Raw genomic sequence first — 17973 nt, forward strand, 5'->3', positions numbered from 1 at the left:
CATGTCTCAACAGGAGCTATGCAGATGAAGAAGTAGGAGTTCCGCAACCTACACCAGGGGAACCATACTATGGCTCAGTACGTGGATGATTTTAGCAAGTTGTCACACTATGCCCCTAATGATGTGGCCACAGATGCCGCGAAGCAGGAGAAGTTTATGGAAGGGCTGAATAATGAGATGAGCATGCAGTTGATGGTAGCAACCTTCAACAACTACCGGGAGTTGGTAGATAAGGCTCTTATGATTGAAGGGAAGCAGCAGCAGATTGAGAGCCGCAAGAGGAAGTATGGACAAGGGAAGTATAACTCAGGAGCTCAGCAGAAGCCTCGCCTAACCCCGAACTCAGGAGGACTTGTTCATAACCATGGAGGTCACAACCACACAGGAGGAGGATCGCATAACCACAATGGTGCTAAGAATGGGAATGGGAACGGAGCTAACAACAATCAGAACCGCTCCAACCCGTCCACACCCGCCAAAAGAGACCTAAGTCAAGTTACTTGCTTTAAGTGCGGGAAGACAGGGCACTATGCCAATGATTGCCCTGAAGGAAGGAATGGAAACGGAAATGGGAGCGCTGGGAAGAAGCCTAATCCATTCAACAAGGGACAAGTGAACCACGTTAACGTGGAGGAGGTTGAACAGCAGCCGGGTGCGGTAATAGGTAAGTTTTTGGTTAAGTCATTTACCACTCTTGTTCTTTTCGATACTGGTGCATCGCATTCATACATATCAAGGGGATTCATGGATAACTTTAAACTAATAATCCAAACCATTAGGACCCCTCTTTTAGTGAGTTCACCCGGAGCAGAGTACATGGCTAGCCAATGGTGCGATCAGATACCCCTAACCATTGGTACACATGTTTTTCCGTCCGACCTAATTATCTTGGAGTCACAAGGATTGGAGGTGATATTGGGTATGGACTGGATGTCAAAGTATGGAGGAAATATTGACTGTGCTAGTAAGTCGATTTATCTCACCACCCCGGAGGGAAAAAGGATTAAGTATGTATCTAGGCATGCGCCAAGAAGTAGCCAAGTAAATACCCTCACGGGAGTTGTTCAGGAAGAAGTGCCTGTAGTAAAGGATTACCCGGATGTTTTCCCAGAGGAATTGCCAGGCATGCCACCAGATCGAGATATCGAGTTTTTGATTGAGATATTGCCAGGCACAGGGCCAATATCCAAGAGACCCTATCAGATGCCCGCAAATGATCTGGAGGAAATTAAGAAACAGATCAAGGAGTTATTGGAGACAGGTTACATTCGAAGAAGTTCATCACCTTGGGGAGCCCCCGTGCTTTTGGTTGAGAAGAAGGATAAATCCCTAAGGATGGTTGTTGATTATCGAGCCTTGGATGAAGTAACGATTAAGAACAAGTACCCACTGCCGATGATCAACAATCTGTTCGATCAATTACAAGGAGCCAATGTGTTTTCAAAGATCAATTTGCGATCGGGGTACCATCAGTTGAAAATACGAGAGAAGGATATACCAAAGACATCGTTCACAATGCGGTATGGGTTATACGAGTACACGGTCATGTCATTTGGACTGACTAATGCCCCTGCCTATTTCATGAGCATGATGAACAAGGTGTTCATGGAGTATTTGGACAAGTTTGCGGTGGTGTTTATTGATGATATTATGGTATACCCGAAGAACGAAGAGGAGCACAAGCAGCATTTGCGCTTAGTTCTTGACAAACTCAGGGAACACCAGTTGTATGCTAAGTTTAGCAAATGCGAGTTTTGGTTGAAGGAAGTCGGGTTCCTTGGACATGTTATATCGGGAGAAAGTATAGCAGTAGACCCTAGCAAAGTTCATTCAGTCATTGAATGGTTGGCACCCACCACAGTTAGCGAGATCCGCAGCTTTCTTGGACTTGCAGGATACTACCGAAGAATCCTTGAGAACGTTTCCAAGATTGCGAAGCCAATGACTGAACTATTGAAGAAGGATACTAATTTTAAATGGACAGAATATTGCGAGGCAAGTTTCCAGGAGTTGAAGAAACGTTTGACTACAGCCCCAGTGCTAACACTGCCAGATATACATAAGGAGTTCCAAGTGTATTGCGATGCCTCTCGCTTAGGACTTGGATGTGTGCTTATGCAGGACGGAAGAGTTGTTTCGTATGCCTCACGACAACTAAAACCTGATGAGTTGAATTATGCCACGCATGATCTGGAGCTAGCAGCCATAGTGCATGCGTTGAAGACTTGGAGACATTACCTAATTGGGAACCGTTGTGATATGTACATGGATCATAAGAGTTTGAAGTACATCTTCGCCCAGAAGGAGTTGAACCTTAGATAGAGGAGATGGTTGGAGCTTATAAAAGATTACGGCATGAAGCTACACTATCATCCAGGAAAGGCCAATGTCGTAGGAGACGCTTTGAGCCGGAAGAGTTATTCTAATATCCTGGAAAGTAAGGGACTGCCGAAGGAGTTAGCAGAGGATATCATGGAACTTCGATTAGAGATAGTTCCTAGAGGATTCGTTGCAACAATGGAGGTCCAGTCCACATTGCTGGACAAGATTCGGGAAGCTCAGAAGGATGACAAAGAGATTGCCGGGATAAAGGAGAAGATGGGCAAAGGAAAGGCCAAAGGTTTTCATGAGGATGAGCACGATACCCTATGGTTTAAGGACCGGGTATATGTGCCCAATAACCAGGAGATCAGGAAGTTAATACTTCAAGAGGCTCATGACTCACCCTACTCGATACACCCCGGAAACACCAAGATGTATTTGGATTTGAAGGAACGTTTCTGGTGGACTGGTATGAAGAAGGATATTGCCGAGTATGTAGCCGTATGTGATGTATGTCAGAGAGTGAAGGCAAAGCATCAGAAGCCAGCAGGACTGTTACAGCCTATGCCGATACCCGAATGGAAGTGGGATAAACTTGGCATGGACTTTATCACTGGATTGCCCAAGACCAAAGCATGATATGATTCAATATGGGTAGTAGTTGATCGCTTGACCAAAGTGGCTCACTTCATCCCAGTGAAAACCACTTATACAAGTGCGAAGTTGGCCAAGATATACATGTCCCGGATCGTATGTCTGCATGGAGTTCCGAGGACCATCGTATCAGATAGAGGAACACAGTTTACTTCAAAGTTTGGCATCAGTTACACCAGACTTTGGGAACGAGATTGGAGTTCAGTACAGCGTTTCACCCGTAGACGGATGGACAGACCGAGAGAGTCAACCAAATTTGGGAGGACATGTTGAGAGCCTATGCGCTAGATTATGGATCTAGTTGGGATGACAATTTGCCTTACGCAGAGTTCTCGTACAACAATAGCTACCAAGCCAGTTTGAAGATGGCATCGTTTGAAGCTCTGTATGGATGCAGGTGCAGAACACCGTTGATGTGGGATGAGGTAGGAGATCGACAGTTGTTTGGACCAGACTTGATCAAGGAGTCTGAGGATAAAGTTAAATTGATTCGTGATAGACAAAAGATTGCTCAGTCCAGGCAGAAGAGTTACGCAGACTCGAAACGCAAGGAGGTAACCTATGAAATTGGAGACAGAGTATATCTGCGAGTATCTCCCTTGCGAGGAGTGAAACGTTTTGGACTTAAGGGAAAGTTAGCTCTGAGATTTGTAGGACTGTATCGTGTTTTGGAATGGATGGGAGAAGTTTCCTACAAGCTGGAATTACCTGAGGGATTGTCAGGAGTTCATGATGTGTTTCATGTCTCACAGTTGAAGAAGTGTCATGCTGAGATGGCTGATATACCGTTAAGAGATACAGTACCCTTGGAGGCGATTCAGTTGGACAGTGATTTGACTTACGAGGAGAAGCCAGTTAAGATTCTTGAGTTTGCCAGTAGAGTCACGCGCAGTAAGGTTATCAAGTTTTTGCAAAGTTCAGTGGAGCCACCATACCGAGGATGAAGCCACATGGGAACGAGAGGATGATCTCCGCAAAGACCACCCACACCTATTTTCTAGCCAACCCGAATCTCGAGGGCGAGATTCATCTTAAGGGGGGTAGGTTTGTAACATCCCAAATTTTCAATTTGGAATGTTATACATAGGTCATTCATGCATATCAGATTTTATTGCATTTTGTTTCCGAAATCCTCGAAATCCTAAGCAACTCAAGGACCCACGGAGAGAGTTGAGGATTTCCCGGTTTTCATATTTGATTTTATCAAATAATGAAACGAGGATTTTGATTTTAATTATTTTTCTCTCTAAAAATATTTCCTATTAAAATACATGAGAGGGGATAATATGACTTCTCCAAAATAATTGAAATATTGGAGGAAAAATATTAAAATCATTTATTCGATTTTATTTGGTTTTATTCGGATTTTATTTGCGTTAGAAAAATTGCATGTTTTCAAAATTGCATTTTAGGGCCGAGAAAATGTTCATCCCGTCTTAAATATTTTATTTAGACGGTGAAAATTTGTTTTGGCATTTTTAGATTTTTATTTATTTTTCTAGGATTTTATTTCTGTCGGCAAAATTATTTAAAAAAAAGTTTCCCGCGCCCGACTGGGCCTAAGGCCCAGCAGAGCCAGGCCGGCCCGAGCCGCCGCCGCCTCCCGCGCGCGCGCCGTCACCGCCGACCCTGACTCCCCGCCGCCGCTGCCTTGCCCCCTCCCCCAAGCAGCCGCTGCCCCCCTCCCTTTAAATACCGCCACCGCCCCCTGGAGCCCAAGTCGTCGCCACCGCCGCAGCCCCTCGCCCCGCCGCCTGCAGCCGCCCGTGCCGCCGCCAGGAGCCGCCGCCGCAGCCCCCCCACCCCACGTCGCCCCGCCGTCGCACCGGAACCCCGCCGGAGCCGAGCCGACGTAGCCGCCCCGCCGTTCGATTTTTTTAGAAAACCCTAGGTTTTATTTTTTTTAGATCGGTTTATTTAGTTTTTCTTTTCTCGGTTTATTGTCCAGCGAGCGTTCGCTCGTTCGTTCGTTCCAACAAACGCGTTCATCATTTAGTTACAGTTAACGAACGTCCGCTCGTTAAACTGTTCGTCGTTTTCTTTTTCTCAGATTTATCCGCGATTATTTCTCATCGCGATTTCTGATCCGATCTTAGTTTCTGTTTATCTTTTCTCTCGTAGTCGGAATCAGGCGATTCAAGCGCCTAGATCTTCGTCTCGAGATCCTCTTTCTGTTTAACCAACTTGAACAAGATTTTGGTACTATAAAATTTGGCCTTAGTTTAGATTAGTAAACGGATCTTGTTTGTTTCGCCGTTTGAGTTTCGTTGCTCCGTTTGATTTGATTCTTTTTGCAAACCGGAGTTCTTAAGTTGAACTTTCTGGTCAACCTCTTTTGTTTGAGTTTTTGCTTGTGCATCTTGCTTTTTTCTTATGTATGTTATTGTTTGTTTGCGATAGAATTCCCGGAGTGCGAAGCATGCTACTACGAGTCCCTAGGTTTCGCAGATCATTAGCAAGGCAAGTAACACATTGATCATACTCTTTTCATAACCAGTTTTTATGCATTAGTTTCAATCCTCAAACCTTGCATGATTAGGATGCTATTAACTTGTGGGTTGGGAAGTAGTTATTGAGGTAGAACCTATTTCCCTGTTATATTCAAACCCTTGGGAGTTACTTCTACGCGTTGCTTATTACTATGCTATGCTATGCTCGTAGACGTGGTTCGGGTTTGAGTGAAATCCATGACAGTTGTGAGATTGTTAATTAATGGATCAACCTAAGGTGGCAACTTAAATTAACATCTGGGTGGATTGAGACACCTGGGGAACCTAGTGTTGTCTGTATTTTTTGGAAATCTCGGGGTACCGTGTGATCTTCCTGTGGACCGCCACCCAGGCTCAAAGGGAACTAAGATGATTCATGCTAGAAACTTCCGTGTGCAGCCACAAGCTATTATGGGCTCTAGCATAGTTGAGTAAGTTACGTGAAGCTCTTGAAGAGGTAGATCAGCAGGTAGTGGGTTTTGTAGGTTTGGTATGGTCTACCCGGAGTAGAGAGTTAATGTTTTTGAAAGACTGTGTCTCGGTCATCCGTTTCTCAAACACCATGCAGTGCGAGAAATCCAACGGAGGCGATCGAGTCTTGTGGGGAAAAGTGCGCAAACCTCTGCAGAGTGTACAATCTAATCATGGTTAGCCGTGTCCCCGGTTATGGACAATCTTGAGTATCTAGTACTTGGGTTATCACATGTATCTCATCACTTTTAATTAATATTGTTGGGTTGTTAATTACTTTAATTGGGATTGAGTTGGGGGTACCTTCTCAATGTTGTTCAACCACCAAGATATTTAAATATAAAATCTATTCCTTTGTTGTAGGGAAAAATTGGCTTTTCGCAAAAACTATAACCATAGAGCTTTCCACCAGCCATATATGCATGTAGTGATAGCATTATTCTGTTCATGCTCTACTGTGTTATATTGCTAGCATATTCCATGTGTTGACCCGTTTTCGGGCTGCAACGTATTATGTTGCAAACTTTTCAGATGAGGAGTAAGGTTCGTTAGGTCGTTGCCATGCAGCTCAGCTATGCCGTTGGAGTTGATGGACTCACTTATCTTCCAAGCCTTCCGGCTTTATCGTATTAGATGGCCTTAAGCCATATTATTGTAATAAGTTCTCTCTCTTGAGACATTCGATGTAATAAGTGTGTGATTGCTACTCGGTTATAAATCCTTCAAGTACTGTGTGTGTCAGCATTACCGATCCAGGGATGACACTGAAGCACAGAGACTTGACCTTCTGAGGTCGAGTCGCTACAGAATATCAGGAATAACAAAGTCCGTTAAAATATTAACGTTTGCAACCACAACAGGCACATCCTCACAAATACCGACAGGTATAGCAGTTGAAAGTCTACGATATAAAGAGAGATGCACAACACTAACACCGGCTCCAAGATCATATAAAGTAGTTTTAACATAGTTTCTCTTAATGGAGCATGGTATAGTTGGTACTCTTGGATCTCCAAGTTTCTTTGGCATTCCACCCTTAAAAGTATAATTAGCAAGCATGGTGGAAATTTCAGCTTCCAGTATCTTTCTTTTATTAGTAATAATATCCTTCATGTACTTAGCATAAGGGTTCATTTTAAGCATATCAGTCAAACGCATACGCAAAAAGATAGGTCTAATCATTTCGGCAAAGCGCTCAAAATCCTCATCATCCTTTTTCTTGGATGGTTTAGGAGGAAAAGGCATGGGTTTCTAAACCCATGGTTCTCTTTCTTTACCGTGCTTCCTAGCAACAAAGTCTCTCTTATCATAACGTTGATTCTTTGATTGTGGGTTATCAAGATCAACAGCAGGTTCATCTCTACATCATTTTTATTAATAGGTTGAGCATCAACATGAACATCATCATTAATATTATCACTAGGTTCATGTTCATTACCAGATTGTGTTTCAGCATCAGAAATAGAAATATCATTGGGATTCTCAGGTGTGTCAACAACAGGTTCACTAGAAGCATGCAAAGTCTTATCATTTTTGTTTTTCTTTTTCTTAGAAGAACTAAGTGCATCAATATTAGTCCTCTGAGAATCTTGCTCAATTCTCTTAGGGTGGCCCTCAGGATACAAAGGTTCCTGAGTCATTTTACCCCCTTTAGTCATAACTCTAACAACATTATCATTTTTCTTATTATTTAATTCATTGAGCAAATCATTCTGAGCCTTAAGTACTTGTTCTACTTGAGTGGTAACCATAGAAGCATGTTTACTAATAAGTTTAAGTTCGCCTTTAACTCTAGACATATAATAACTCAAGTGTTCAATCATATAAGCATTACGTTTCAATTGTCTACCAACATAAGCATTGAAGTTTTCATGTTTAACAATAAAATTATCAAACTCATCTAAGCATGTATTTCTTCAATAGGTGGTAAATTCTTAACATCTTTAGCTTTAATACCTTTTTCTTTCATATATTTGTTTGCCTCTTGCATATCTTCAGGACTGAGAAATAGCATACCCCTTTTCTTCGGAGTTGGCTTAGGAGTTGGTTCAGGAAGTGTCCAATTGATACGTCTCCAACGTATCTATAATTTTTGATTGTTCCATGCTATTATATTATCTGTTTTGGATGTTAATGGGCTTTATTTTACACTTTTATATTATTTTTGGGACTAACCTATTAACCTGAGGCCCAACCCAAATTGCTGTTTTTTTGCCTATTTCAGTGTTTCGCAAAAAAATAATATCAAACGGATTCCAAACAGAATGAAACCTTCTGGAGCGTGATTTTTGGAAGAAACGCAAACCAGAGGACTTGGAGTGGATGTCAAGCAAGCAACGAGGTGGCCACGAGGCAGGGGGCGCGCCTACCCCCTGGGCACGCCCTCCCCCTCATGGGCCCCTCGTGGCTCAACCGACCTACTTCTTCCTCCTATATATATCTACGTACCCCCAAAACATCTAGGAGCACCACGAAACCCTATTTCCACCGCCGCAACCTTCTGTACCCAAGAGATCCCATCTTGGGCCCTTTTCCGAAGCTCCGCTAGAGGGGGCATTGATCACGGAGGGCCTCTACATCAACTCCATGGCCCCTCCGATGATGTGTGAGTAGTTTACCTCAGACCTTCGGGTCCATAGTTATTAGCTAGATGGCTTATTCTCTCTGTTTGGATCTCAATACAAAGTTCTCCTCGACCTTCTTGGAGATCTATTCGATGTAACTCTTTTTGCGGTGTGTTTGTCGAGATCTGATGAATTGTGGGTTTATGATCAAGATTATCTATGAACAATATTTGAATCTTCTCTGAATTCTTTTATGTATGATTGGTTATATTTGCAAGTCTCTTCGAATTATCAGTTTGGTTTGGCCTACTAGATTGATCTTCCTTGCAATGGGAGAAGTGCTTGGCTTTGGGTTCAATCTTGCGGTGCTCGATCCCAGTGACAGAAAGGTAAATGACACATATTGTATTGTTGCCATCGAGGATAAAAAGATGGGGTTTATATCATATTGCATGAGTTTATCCCTCTACATCATGTCATCTTGCTTAAAGCGTTACTCTGTTCTTATGAACTTAATACTCTAGATGCATGCTGAATAGTGGTCGATGTGTGGAGTAATAGTAGTAGATGCAGGCAGGAATCGGTCTACTTGTCACAGACGTGATGCCTATATACATGATCATACCTAGATATCCTCATAACTATGCTCAACTCTATCAATTCCTCGACAGTAATTTGTTCACCCACTGTAATACTTATGCTATCTTGAGAGAAGCCACTACTGAAACCTATGGCCCCCGGGTCTATTTTTCATCATACAAGTTTCCAATCTATTTTATTTTGCAATCTTTACTTTCAATTTATATCATAAAAATACCAAAAATATTTATCTTATTATTATTATCTCTATCAGATCTCACTCTTGCAAGTGGCCGTGAAGGGATTGACAACCCCTTTATCGCGTTGGTTGTGAGGTTCTGATTTGTTTGTGTAGGTACGAGGTGACCCACATGTGGTCTCCTACTGGATTGATACCTTGGTTCTCAAAAACCGAAGGAAATATTTACGCTGCTTTGCTGCATCACCTTTCCTCTTCAAGAGAAAACCAACGCATGCTCAAGAGGTAGCAAGAAGGATTTCTGGCGCCGTTGCCAGGGAGTCTATGCACAAGTCAAGACATACCAAGTACCCATCACAAACTCTTATCCCTCGAATTACATTATTTGCCATTTGTCTCTCGTTTTCCTCTCCCCCACTTCAGCCTTGCCATTTTATCCGACCTTCTTTTGTTCGTCTTTCCATTTGCTTTGATGTCTTACTTGGCTCGTTTGTTCGTTTGGTTGGAATAGTTGTTTATTTATTGCTAAACTGAGAACCTAAGATCTATGGATCCTCATCCACTTGCTAATATTTTTAAGAGATCCAATTATGATGAACCAATTGCTAGTGAGTTTTGTGCACTAGATTATCTTTATGAAGTTTTGCTTGAAATTTGTGAATCTGAAACTTGTGATGAAGTACTTCATGGAGTGATTCTCGATGGATCTTTGAATAGAAAGCATGATTGCAATGATGATAGTATAAATTCTATTAATGTCAATTGTGCTTATAATATGCAAAACCCTAAGCTTGGGGATGCTAGTTTTGCTATTTCTACTACTTGTTGCAATGATCATGATTGGGGTGATTCTTCTTATAATCTTGAAAATTTATTTAAGCCCCATGATGAATATGAGATTGACTATAATGTCTGCAATAATATTGAAAGTGGGTTTGGAAGAGTGTCAACTTTAGATCCCACATATTTGGAGAATGTTCAATCTTATGAAGTTTTTGATAAAAGTGGGTTTGGAGAGGTCATGACTTTAGTTAATGTTAATCCCACTATGTTGGAAGAGTGTCAACTTTGCATACATGTGGATTGTGTTAAGAATATGTTTTGTGATAGCTATATTGTTGAATTTTCTTATGATCCTACATGTAATTATTATGAGAGAGGAAAATATGGTTGTAGAAATTTTCATGTTACTAAATTACCTCTTGTTATGTTGAGATTGCTATTGTTTCTTTCCGCTTCCTTGCATATGCTAGTTTTTGCTTGCCTTGACAATTTTTTTGCCTATAAGATGCCTATGCATAGGAAGTATGTTAGACTTAGATGTGTTTTTCACGTGTTTTATGATGCTCTCTTTGTGCTTCAATTATTTTCTTTCATGTGAGCATCGTTGAAATCTTATGCCTAGCTATAAGGCTTTAAAGAAAAGTGCTTGTTGGGAGACAACCCAATATTTTTCCTTGCTGCTATTCAATAATAATTTATCTAGCCTCCGTTTTGGTTTTTTTGTGTTTAATTAGTGTTTGTGCCAAGTAGAACCGTTGGGAAGACTTTGGGAAAGTCTTTTTGATCTTGCTGTAAAAAACAGAAACTTTAGCACTCACGAGAATTGCTGCCATTTTTTTACTGGAGAGTGATATTTAGTTAATTATTTTTGAACATGATTAATAGATAAATTCCTCACGTCCAGAGATTTATTTTAGAATTTTTAGGGTTCCAGAAGTATTCGAAACCTACAGATTACTACAGACTGTTCTGTTTTTGACGGGTTCTGTTTTTCGTGTGTTGTTTGCTTATTTTGGTAAACTATGGCTAGTAATAGAGTTTATGAACCATAGAAAAGTTGGAATACAGTAGGTTTAACACCAATATAAATAAAGAATGAGTTCATTACAGTACCTTGAAGTGGTGGTTTGTTTTCTTTTACTAACGGAGCTCACGAAGATTTTCTTTTAAGTTTTGTGTTGTGAAGTTTCCAAGTTTTGGGTAAATATTTGATGGATTATGGAACAAGGAGTGGCAAGAGCTTAAGCTTGGGGATTCCCAAGGCACCCCAAGGTAAAATACAAGGACAAACAAAAGCCTAAGCTTGGGGATGCCCCGAAAGGCATCCCCTCTTTCGTCTTCGTCCATCGATAACTTTACTTGGAGCTATATTTTTATTCGCCACATGATATGTGTTTTTCTTGGAGCGTCTTGTATGATTTGAGTCTTTGATTTTTAGTTTACCACAATAATCCTTGCTATACACACCTTTTGGGAGAGACACACATGAATTGGAATTTATTAGAATACTCTATGTGCTTCACTTATGTCTTTTGAGTTAGATAATTTTTGCTCTAGTGCTTCGCTTATATCTTTTAGAGCACGGCAGGGGTTCTATTTTATAGAAATAATTGATCTCTCATGCTTCACTTATATCATTTTGAGAGTCCTTTAGTACAGCATGGTAATTCACTTTGGCTATAAATTTTAAATGCTAAGAGAAGTTGGATGCTTGATAGATGGTTTTCAGATATAAAGGTGGTAATATTAGAGGTGTGCTAGTTGAGTAATTGTGAAATTGATGAATACTTGTGTTGAAGTTGGCAATTCCCGTAGCATGCACGTATGGTAAACTTTATGTGACAAATTTTAAGAATGGGGTGTTCTTTTATTGCTTTCCTTATGAGTGGCGGTCGGGGACGAGTGATGGTCTTTTCCTACCAATCTATCCCCCTAGGAGCATGCGCGTAGTGCTTGGTTTTGATGACTTGTAGATTTTTGCAATAAGTATGTGAGTTCTTTATGACTAATGTTGAGTCCATGGATTATACACACTCTCGCCCTTCCATCATTGCTAGCCTCTTCGGTACCGTGCATTGCCCTTTCTCACCTTGAGAGTTGGTGCAAACTTCGCTGGTGCATCCAAACCCCGTGATATGATACGCTCTATCACACATAAGCCTCCTTATATCTTCCTCAAAACAGCCACCATACCTACCTAATATGGCATTTCCATAGCCATTCCGAGATATATTGCCATGCAACTTTCCACCGTTCCATTTATTATGACACGCATCATCATTGTCATATTGCTTTGCATGATCATGTAGTTGACATCGTATTTGTGGCAAGGCCACCATGCTCAATTTTTCATACATGTCACTCTTGATTCATTGCAATCCTAGTACACCGCTGGAGGCATTCACATAGAGTCATATTTTGTTCTAAGTATTGAGTTGTAATTCTTGAGTTGTAAGTAAAAAGAAGTGTGATGATCATCATTATTAGAGCATTGTCCCAGTGAGGAAAGGATGATGGAGACTATGATTCCCCCACAAGTCGGGATGAGACTCCAGACGAAAAAAAAGAAAGAAAGAAAAGAGGTCAAAAAAAGGCCCAAATAAAAAAATTAAAAAAAGATAAAAAAAAATGAGAGAAAAAGAGAGAAGGGACAATGTTACTATCCTTTTTTCCACACTTGTGCTTCAAAGTAGCACCATGATCTTCATGATAAAGAGTCTCTTATTTTGTCACTTTCATATACTAGTGGGAATTTTTCATTATAGAACTTGGCTTGTATATCCCAATGATGGGCTTCCTCAAATGCCCTAGGTCTTCGTGAGCAAGCGAGTTGGATGCACACCCACTTAGTTTCTTTGATGAGCTTTCACATATTTATAACTCTAGTGCATCCGTTGCATGGCAATCCCTACTCCTTGCATTGACATCAATTGGTGGGCATCTCCATAGCCCATTGATTAGCCATGTCAATGTGAGACTTTCTCCCATTTTGTCTTCTCACACAACCTCAATCATCATATTCTATTCCACCCATAGTGATATGTCCATGGCTTGCGCTCATATATTGCGTAAAAGTTGAAAGAGTTTGAAAAGGCTAAGTATGAAACAATTGCTTGGCTTGTCATCGGGGTTGTGCATGATGAGAGCATTTTGTGTGACAAAAATGAAGCATGGCCAAACTATATGATTTTGTAGGGATGCGTTTTCTTTGGCTATGGTATTTTGATAAGACATAATTGCTTGATTAGCATACTTGGAGTATTACTATTTTTATGTCAACAATAAACTTTTATCTTGAATCTTTTGGATCTGAACATTCATGCCACAATAGAGAAAAATAGATTGAAGAATATTCTAGAAACCATTCCACATCAAAAATTCTGTTTTTTTCATTTACTTACTCGAGGATGAGCAGGAATTAAGCTTGGGGATGCTTGATATCTCTCCAACGTATCTATAATTTTTTATTGTTCCATGCTATTATATTATTTGTTTTGGATGTCAATAGGCTTTATTTTACACTTTTATATTATTTTTGGGACTAACCTATTAACCGGAGGCCCAGTCCAAATTGTTGTTTTTTTGCCTATTTCAGTGTTCCGCAGAAAAACAATATCAAACGGAGTCCAAATGGAATGAAACCTTTGGGAGCGTGATTTTTGGAACAAACTTGATCCAGAGGACTTGGAGTGGACGTCAATCAAGCAACAAGGTGGCCATGAGGCAGGGGGCGCGCCTACCCCCCTGGGTGCGCCGTCGCCCCTCGCGGGCCCCTCGTGGCTCAACCGACCTACTTCTTCCTCCTATATATATCTATGTACCCCCAAAGCATCCAGGAGCACCATGAAACCCTATTTCCACCGCCGCAACCTTCTATACCCAAAAGATCCCATCTTGGGGCCTTTTCCGGAGCTCTGCCGGAGGGGGCATTGATTACGGAGGTCCTCTACATCAACTCCATGGCCCCTCCGATGATGTGTGAGTAGTTTACCTCATACCTTCGGGTCCAGAGTCGTTAGCTAGATGGCTTTTTCTCTCTCTTTGGATCTCAATACAAAGTTCTCCTCGATCTTCTTGGAGATCTATTCGATGTAACTATTTTTGCGGTGTGTTTGTCGAGATCCGATGAATTGTGGGTTTATGGTCAAGATTATCTATGAACAATATTTAAATCTTCTCTGAATTCTTCTATGTATGATTGGTTATCTTTGCAAGTCTCTTCGAATTATCAGTTTGGTTTGGCCTACTAGATTGATCTTTCTTGCTATGGGAGAAGTGCTTAGCTTTGGGTTCAATCTTGCGGTGCTTGATCCCAATGATAGAAAGGGAAACGACACGTATTGTATTGTTGCCATCGAGGATAAAAAGATGGGGTTTATATCTTATTGCATGAGTTTACCCCTCTGCATCATGTCATCTTGCTTAAAGCGTTACTCTGTTCTTATGAACTTAATACTCTAGATGCATGCTGGATAGTGGTTGATGTGTGGAGTAATAGTAGTAGATGCAGGCAGGAGTCAGTCTACTTGTCACGGACGTGATGCCTATATACATGATCATACCTAGATATTCTCATAACTATGCTCAATTTTATCAATTGCTCGATAGTAATTTGTTCACCCACCGTAATACTTATGCTATCTTGAGAGAAGCCACTAGTGAAACCTATGGCCCCCGGGTCTATTTTTCATCATACAAGTTTCCAACCTTTTTAATTTTGCAATCTTTACTTTCAATTTATATCAGAAAAATACCAAAAATATTTATCTTATTATTATTATCTCTATAAGATCTCACTCTTGCAAGTGGCCGTGAAGGGATTGACAACCCCTTTATCGCGTTGGTTGTGAGGTTCTTCCAAAATAGTTTCATTAGCTCCTGAAGTATTATAAATATAAGTAGGTGAAATTGAGACCAAAGAATTAATTTAGTAGATTGTGTTTTACGCATATGTTTTAAAATCCAAAATGAAAAAAAATTGTAGGTACGAGGTGACTCACGCGTGGTTCATAGACATAAAAAGGATCAGATTCAACCAAAGTAATTAACTCAGGATCGACAGAAAAATCATAATCCTTATCGGTAATACACATAGGTGAAGTAGCGAAAGCAAGGTCATATTTCATTCTAGCATTCAAGCATTTTTCTTTAAGCTTAGCTAATAATTTCTTAAGATCACATCTATCATTGCAAGCTAAAAAGTCTCTAGCAGTTTCTTTATCCATAACATAACCCTCAGGCACAACAGGCAATTCATATCTAGGGGGAGAATCTTCATCATCACTTTCATAAATATTATCAGTTTCAATAATTTCATTCTCTCTAACCCTGGCAAGTTGTTCATCAAGAAATTCACCTAGTGGCACAGTATTATCAAGCATAGAAGTAGTTTCATCATAAGAATCATGCAAAGCAGAAGTGGCATCATCAATAACATGCGACATATCAGAATGAATAGCAGGTGTAGGTATCGCAAGTTTACTCAAAACAGAAGGTGAATCAAGTGCAGAGCTAGATGGCAGTTCCTCACCTCCCCTCATAGTTGAGGGAAAAATCTTGGTTCTTTTATCTTTCAAGTTCTTCATAGTGATCAGAAGATATAAATCCCAAGTGACTCAAAGAATAGAGCTATGCTCCCCGGCAACGGTGCCAGAAAATAGTCTTGATAACCCACAAGTGTAGGGGATCGCAACAGTTTTCGAGGGTAGAGTATTCAACCCAAATTTATTGATTCGACACAAGGGGAGCCAAAGAATATTCTCAAGTATTAGCAGCTGATTTGTCAATTCAACCACACCTGGAAAACTTAATATCTGTAGCAAAGTATTTAGTAGCAAAGTAATATGATAGTAGCGGTAACGGTGGCAAAAGTAGCAGTAGCAGTTTTGTAGCAAGCGTAACAGTGGCAATGGAAAAGTAACTAAGCAAATATCAATATGTGAAAAGCTCGTAGGCATTGGATCAGTGATGGATAATTATGTCGGATGTGATTCCTCATGCAACAGTTATGACATAGGGTGACACAGAACTAGCTCCAGTTCATCAATGCAATGTAGGCATGTATTTCGAATGTAGTCACACATGCTTATGGAAAAGAACTTGCATGGCATCTTTTGTCCTACCCTCCCGTGGCGGCGGGGTCCTATTGGAAACTAAGGGTTATTAAGGCCTCCTTTTAATAGAGTACCGGACCAAAGCATTAACACTTAGTGAATACTTGAACTCCTCAAACTACGGTCATCACCAGTAAGTATCCCGATTATTGTCACTTCAGGGTTAACGGATCATAACACATAATAGGTGACTTTAGACTTGCAAGATAGGATCAAGAACTCACATATATTAATGAAACATAATAGGTACAGATCTGAAATCATGGCACTCGGGCCCTAGTGACAAGCATTAAGCATAGCAAAGTCATAGCAACATCAATTTCAGAACATAATGGATACTAGGGATCAAACCCTAACAAAGCTAACTTGATTACATGATAAATCTCATCCAACCCATCACCGTCCAGCAAGCCTACGATGGAATAAATCACTCATGGCGGTGAGCATCATGAAATTGGTGACGGAGGAAGGTTGATGGTGACGATGGCGATGGATCCCTCTCTTCGGAGCCTCAAAAGGACTCCAGATCAGCCCTCCCAAGAGAGATTAGGGCTTAGTGGCACCTCCGTATCATAAAATGCGATGAGTCCTTCTCCTTGATCTTTTTTCTCCCTGAACGTGACTATATAGAGTTGGAATTGAGGTCGGTGGAGCACCAGGGAGCCCACGAGGCAGGGGCGCGCCCAAGGGGGTAGGCGCGCCCCCACCCTCATGGATAGGGTGTGCCCCCTGGCCTTGACTCTTTCGCCAGTATTTTTTATATACTTCAAAAATATTCTCAGTTGATTTTCAGGTCATTCAAAGAACTTTTATTTCTGCAATTCTGCTGAAAACAGCGTCAGTCCGGGTTAGTTCCATTCAAATCATGCAAGTTAGAGTCCAAAACAAGGGCAAAAGTGTTTGGAAAAGTAGATATGATGGAGACGTATCATAGAGTCTTGAGCTTGAGCCAATATATGTCCTTAGCATTTTGAGGGGTCCACATCTCTAGTCCATGCCATGCCAGTCATTGAACTTTCTGAAATGATTATATTGAAAGAATATTAGTCCAATGAGATATATGTTTTCAAGAATTACCAAAACCACCCAGGGATTAGTTGTTCTTTCAGAAGGAAGGGGGGCCGAATCCTACTAGGAGTGGAGTCCTAGTAGGACTCCCCCCATGGCACGCCACCCCTAGGGCCGGCCACCTCCTCCTCCCCTCCTTTATATACGGGGGCGGAGGGCACCCCAAAGGCACACCAATAGTTCTCTTATCCGTGTGCGGTGCCCCACTCCAAAGTTTACTCCTTCGGTCATAGCGTCGTAGTTCTTAGGCGAGGCCCTGCGTGGATCACATCACCATCACCGTCACTACACCGTCGTGCTGACAGAACTCTCCCTCGACCCTCTACTGGATCAAGAGTTCGAGGGACGTCATCGAGCTGAATGTGTGCTAAACACGGAGGTGTCGTACATTCGGTACTTTGATCGGTTGGATCGTGAAGACGTTCGACTACATCAACTGCGTTAACCTAAATCTTCCACTTTCGGTCTATGAGGGTACATGGACACACTCTCCCACTATCATTGTTATGCATCTCCTAGATAGATGTTGTGTGATCGTAGGATTTTTTTTGAAATTGCATGTTACGTTCCCAACAGGCCATAGGGGAGAGAGAAGGCAGCCCACAAGGGGTGGCCGCCCCCCCCCCCACAGGAGTCCGACTTGGACTAGGGAAGGGGGCGACGCCCCCCTTTCCTTTTCCTCCTCCCTCTCCTCCCCCCTTGTCCCCCTCCATGAGAAGGAATAAGAGGGG

This window comes from Triticum urartu, chromosome 2 (genome assembly GCF_003073215.2).
Source record: "Triticum urartu cultivar G1812 chromosome 2, Tu2.1, whole genome shotgun sequence".
Taxonomy (NCBI): Eukaryota; Viridiplantae; Streptophyta; class Magnoliopsida; order Poales; family Poaceae; genus Triticum; species Triticum urartu.